Below are 6223 nucleotides of genomic sequence, written 5' to 3'. Positions count from 1 at the left end.
GAGATGAATCTGTACCGTTTTGGGCAAAGACCAAGACTCGCGCCCTTTTTCGGACCCCTTTTGGACGCGTTTGTTTCTCACCAGAAAACGTGGAAAAACAAGGGATTGTTTTCTCATGAGCGTGGAACAATCACTCTGCGAGAAAGAAGACTGTGGGTCCCACATGGGCCCCATGTGCTTCATGGAAAAACTCAGCTGCCATCAGCACTGCACGCGGGCTAGGTTCAAGCTGAGCTTAGGCTTGAAGCTAAAGCTGGCAAACGAGACCAACAGGTCGCGCTTCGGCTCGTGAGAAGCTCAGCTCAGAAATTGAGCTCGACAAGCAAACTACGAGCTGGATCATTTAGATAAACGAATCAAGCACAAACATGGCAAGCTAGGCTCAGTTGGGCTTGTATAGGCTAGTTTTACATATAATATAGTCATATTTTATATTTTATAAATTGATTATATAATATATATTTAACATATAATATGTGTTTTATATATTTATTAATTATTATATACATATTTTATGTATTTTTTATCTTTTTTATATTATCAAACTTAAAAAACATTTAAAAAAAATTTTTTTTTTTTTAAAGAGCCAGCTAGTGATCGGCACATAACGAGCTCAGGCTCAGCTCAACTTGTGGCAAGCTCACAAGATGAGCTCGAGCAGGATTAGCAAGCTGAGCCCGAACAGCCCAAGCTCGGTTCATTTGGCCCATTGAATCTCAATTGGATCTATTATAGGAAAAAACCTTACACGTGTCCTATAAGAATTACAGCATCCAGACTACTACTAACATCTGATAAAATTCTATTTTTTTATGTTATATTGAAATTTATGGATTTCAATGGAAATTTGAATCAAATCACGAGAAAGAATGAGAAGGGATAAAGGGAGAAGCAAGTGGAAAACAAAAGAGAAGTGATTTGAGAAGCGAGTGAGAAACGCTTTTCATGTTTCTCACAAATATGAAGCATGCTTCTCATATATGGAAAGCGAGTTTCTCCTATGCCTCTCTCATAAGTGAGAAAATTCTCTTTGCATCTCCCAAAAAAGGAAAGTGCGACGCTTTTAGCTTTGAGTTCAGCCTCACTTCTTAAGCGAACCTCCTTACCAAACTTGAGTCCTGTTAGACCCTTCACAAGTCAGGTTGGGGCCATCTGAAGCTGAACACCTCTGATTGGGCTTTCACATTTCAACCCACACTAACACTAAAGGAGTAATGATTTGGTGGTGGAACTCAATGTCGCAAATAACGACATGGGATTTTCTCTTTGAGAAAGTCTTTTCCAAGAATTTAAAATTTAATATTTAGGAAAAATCTCAGAAAATTTAGCATATATCGAAATTTGAAGGTCTATTAAAATATATATATATATATACAGAAAGTTAAAGATGTTAAAAACAATATAATATCGTGATAAAATGCATGATCTTTTCAAAACAAATGACATTTTTTGCATTACCAAGAATTTTTAAACAAAAAATAGAAAAGGAGAAATACCACAATAATATTTGGTTTTTTCAGCAATCGTCAATACATCATTACTTTATTGAAGGTTTTATCTTGAAATATCTTTGTCATGTCGACTTGTGAAAGGTGCAAACAAAAAGCCGCCTAAAATGAAGGCAAAAAATTAGATGCTCGTTATTACTAACAAAGACGCAGATGAAAATATTTTTTACCACCATACCATTACTGATCACAAACTAGAAAATATAATAAACATGTGCAATTTTCTTTCTTGGCAATTTTACCTTTTTGTTTAGTCAAATCATCGCGCCATATTAGGTAACTTACATGACACCTCATTTTTCTAGGCTACAACTTGCTAGCACAATTGAAAGTAGGAAAATAGTAGAAATAGTGGAAGTAGAAAAGAAAAAAATGCAATTTTTTATATATTCTAAATGCGAGAAAATTCAAGTTTTTCTAAAAAGCCTTATTTTTTGCAGAAAGGGGTTGAAACAATTTCCTATAAAAAATCTTTTTTTGGATTTAGAGTTGTTCACCCACAACACATTTCATTCCATCTGCTGCCACAATAAGAGCTTTCTTTATCTTCTTTTCCTCTCGTCCACCACCATTTTTAGGTCTTTCTCTCATTTTTCAATCTGTTTTCATGCTACATAAACAAGCAAAAAAATTTAATTTGAAAAAATACCATATCAAAACTTCTCATAAGCAAAAAAAAAAAATTATATGAGATTTTTTTCTTAAAAAAAAACGATGAGATTTCAAAAATGCCTCACAATTTGCCAAAACACCCCATGACTAAAGTTTTGATTCCTCACTTTTTTAGGATATTTTTGTCCTTCGCATAAGTAAACCTGCTAACGTTTGCATGATAGATATATACATCATCCGAAAGTCGCAACATCTTAATAACATGAAGATTCACATGAACATTTCACAGACTTGATGAAATTTGCATAAAAAAATACAAATATGACTAACTTTAATTCAAACACAGTAGATTCACAACCCTGATGCAAATGTTCTAGAATTTAAAAGTTTGAAATCAATAGGTTTGTTTTATACATTTGCACAAACGTCATGCAGATCTCCTATAATTAGAAACATGTTTAAAGTCAAGACATACGTCAGCAAATATACAACTGACCTTCGCAATAATTTTGTGTAGATGTCCTTACTATTGCATGTTTACTGATTTTGTGTTCATATCACATTTTTGTGAATGCCATGACCTTCACGTGAATGCCATGTAAATCTCCTATAACTAAAAACTCACACAAAGTATGGATGTATGTCCGCAAATGTATATTGACATTTGCAAATATATGTTGTGAATGTTTTTGCCTTTACATGTTTCATGATTGTAGGTTCACGTCACACATTTGTGAATGTCACAACCTTGATGCAGATACCATACGAACTTCTTTTAATTGAACTCTCATTAATTTTGGACGTGCATCCGCAATTGTGTATTCTAACTTTTGCAAACATGTGTTGTGATGTCCTAACTTTTGCATATTTTCTTATTCATATATAAAGCCATTGGTGGTCGTTTTTTCATTTTTTTTTAATTAGAAACCTAACCTTTTCTTTTTAGAATCCTAACCCTTTTTCCCTTGCTCTTTGCGATGATTTATGTGCAATTCATCTTGCAACATTCTAGTGAAGTTGTCTCATTTTTTGGTCAACCAATGAGGTTACAACATCGTTTTGTCAATTGGTGAGGTTGCGATAATTTTTTGGTCAACTTTTCCTTCTTCGTACCCTTAAAAACTTTGGACAAAAAGAAAAATGAGTTTCATATATTTTCTTGAATTATATATATATATATATATATATATATATATTGGTTGTGTAGTGTATGTGTTTTATTGTTGTCGGTTATGATTTATGCTTGTTTGCTTGTATTTTATTTAATATTTAGCACTAGATTGTACGTTTATGATTGTTCACACTTATGTATATATATATATATATATATATATATATATATATATATATATATATATATATATATATATATATATATATATATATATATTGGGCATGTAGTAGTGTTTGGTTGTTGTTGTAGATTATTTATGTTTATTTGCTTATCTTTTTTTTAATATTTAGTTGTTTTGTTTTAAGATAATGGACTAGGGTTAATTGTGCATAATTATTCAATTAAGATAACGAGATTATAGTTGAAGTAATTGATTTTAAGTATGTGACAACAATAGTAGTTGGTATAGGTAGTTGTGTTAATTGAATGTATGAAGGCTATATGGATGATTTTTTTATTCAATTGATATATAATATATTATATGGTTGGTGTAGGCAATTAATGATGATCTCATAAATGGTTAAAGTAGACCATTGTTTCATTGTGGACTCTCATTGAAAATCTATAATGATATAAAAAATAGTGGTTTTAAGAAATCTATGGATATGATGTCTCTTAAAACCGAATATGTTAAAGAGTATCTGAGCTTTCAATATAGATATTTTGCAAACATAGAAAGGCAAAAAAGATTGATACTTATTTTGGATGACGATGATGTTAACTTTATATTATGTAATAGTGATATTTACTTAATTGTTTTATTGTACAACATGATAAAGTTAAACAAAAAGAAGTTGGAAGTGACTACTAAGAAGCAAAGGATTTATCTTAGGTAATATATGTTAAGGGCAATCGTAAGGTGAACATCCAGCTCTCCCAAACGGTTGGCAATATTCATGTTCGTAAAATGCATATGAAGGACATTTAGTGGTCCTAAGCAATTGGGGATATGGATGTCGTACACGCATGCAATAAACAACTTGTACCAATAAATAATGTTTTACATGATCATAAAATGTGTAACGACCCCAAATTATACCTTTTGAAAATGTGGAATATATATATATATATATATATATATATATATATATATATATATATATATATATATATAAATATTTCAATGCGGAAACCTTCCTAGAGATTCGGGGTCCCCACAGTTCCAATTTCCATTGGATAGCCCAAACACCACAAACAAACTTGCAACCATCATCCATAAGAACCAAAACAATTTCTTCATTTATGAGTAAGAGTAAATTGTAGAGACAATGTTTAGATTCGACTGAAAGTAAACTAACAACTGAAAAAGCAAGAAGGATTGAAGAAAGAGACACCATGTCCCCTGATGAAGTTGACCAACCCAAGTATGACTTTCATTCATTCTCATTAGTCAGTCTAACCTCATTGTTCACCATATCCTGTGAAAAACCAACAAAGTAGGGTGTCAGAACCGAAATTTTGAGCACAACTACTTCTAAAGAAACCAGATGAGATGAAGAACACAAACAAGATTTTATGTAATGATTTGAGTGAGTGCAAATATAACAATTTGCAGAATCTAAATAATCATTCATACAACCAGTTACATATGCTAAACAAAAAGAAACAGTGAGGCATGAGCATAGACAAGAACTAAGTAATAAGATATTTCAGTATGCTCGAAAGGAAGTAATTAACATACACTCATCATTCTACCATGAATTAGAGAACAATTCAATTATGCATGATCTAGTGCATAGCAGAAAAATGCATGATTATGTGCAATGCATGATTCATTTTTGTTATCTTTCATTTAAGTTTCATTTTTCCATATGCATGCCCTATTAAATAAACACAACTTTAAGTTCCTCTTTTTAATTGCCGTTGCCCGCGGATACACCAAACACGTATAATCCCCGAGGTCAACTAGGTTCCTAGGGTAGCTTAACACATAATTTGTATTTTATTACTGGGTTCCAACTTATCCCTCGACTGAATCACCTTCGGAACATTAGACCTCCACATCTAATGTCGGGGACACAAGAGACACCCCACGCCCACAAGTGTCACTTCCTTATTACCATAAACAACAGTTGTGTCAAACACATCACTCCCGGGTAAAGTGGCGGGACCCTTAAAACTGTGTTCAGGAGAAAAAACCTTAATATCGAGTTTAGGGGACAAAATTTCAGAACACAGAGTTTTTGTATCCTCACAGTCTCCCCAAGACCGGATCTCTAACATTCTCATACTCCAGATGAGATATCCTAGAACATATATTACACTGTTCTTATTCATTATATTTTTATTAAAGTTAATTCTTTAAGTTTGCAACACCATAAGCAAAAGTAAAGTGAAAACCCGCATCCTCTCTTGTGGGGACCCTTACGGGACTCCAGCTCGTATAAACAACTAGAACAGTGTAGTAGTGTGCCAAACCATCTTATGTGGCTTAAGTGATATAGTTAAAAAAATATGTGAAAGAAAACCAAACCTACGGCTCTCCAGGTCGATGATGGTTCATTTAAGGCATCGATGCACCACATAATAAACCTAAATTAGTGTTTCATTCATAACACTAGGCTAAAGTGCCAAAAGCATGTTCACTTATGCAATCATAAACCCAAATATAATGCATGTCATTACTCATTCATATGCATTTTCACTATGTGTGGTACCTACATCATATACGTGTATTAACCAATGCACATTTATTTTGAGTGTGTGAGTGTACATGTAAAGTTTCACATATTCATCAAGCATACATGCTCAAAAAGAAAACCAGTAACCGAGTCATGCTCACATGCATGATTGTACAACCGATATCATGTAATGCAAAAATAACATTTACCAATTATCGGCAGAAATGTAAACTTTGACATATACTAGGTAAGTTGGTCGAGCTTACCTATCCCGGACCCCCATCCTCCTAACTAAACAGTCCATTTAA

The sequence above is a fragment of the Nuphar pumila genome, chromosome 1 (assembly GCF_984573655.1).
Source record: "Nuphar pumila chromosome 1, dmNupPumi1.hap1.1, whole genome shotgun sequence".
Lineage (NCBI taxonomy): Eukaryota > Viridiplantae > Streptophyta > Magnoliopsida > Nymphaeales > Nymphaeaceae > Nuphar > Nuphar pumila.
Note: the sequence above shows the minus strand (reverse complement) of the source record.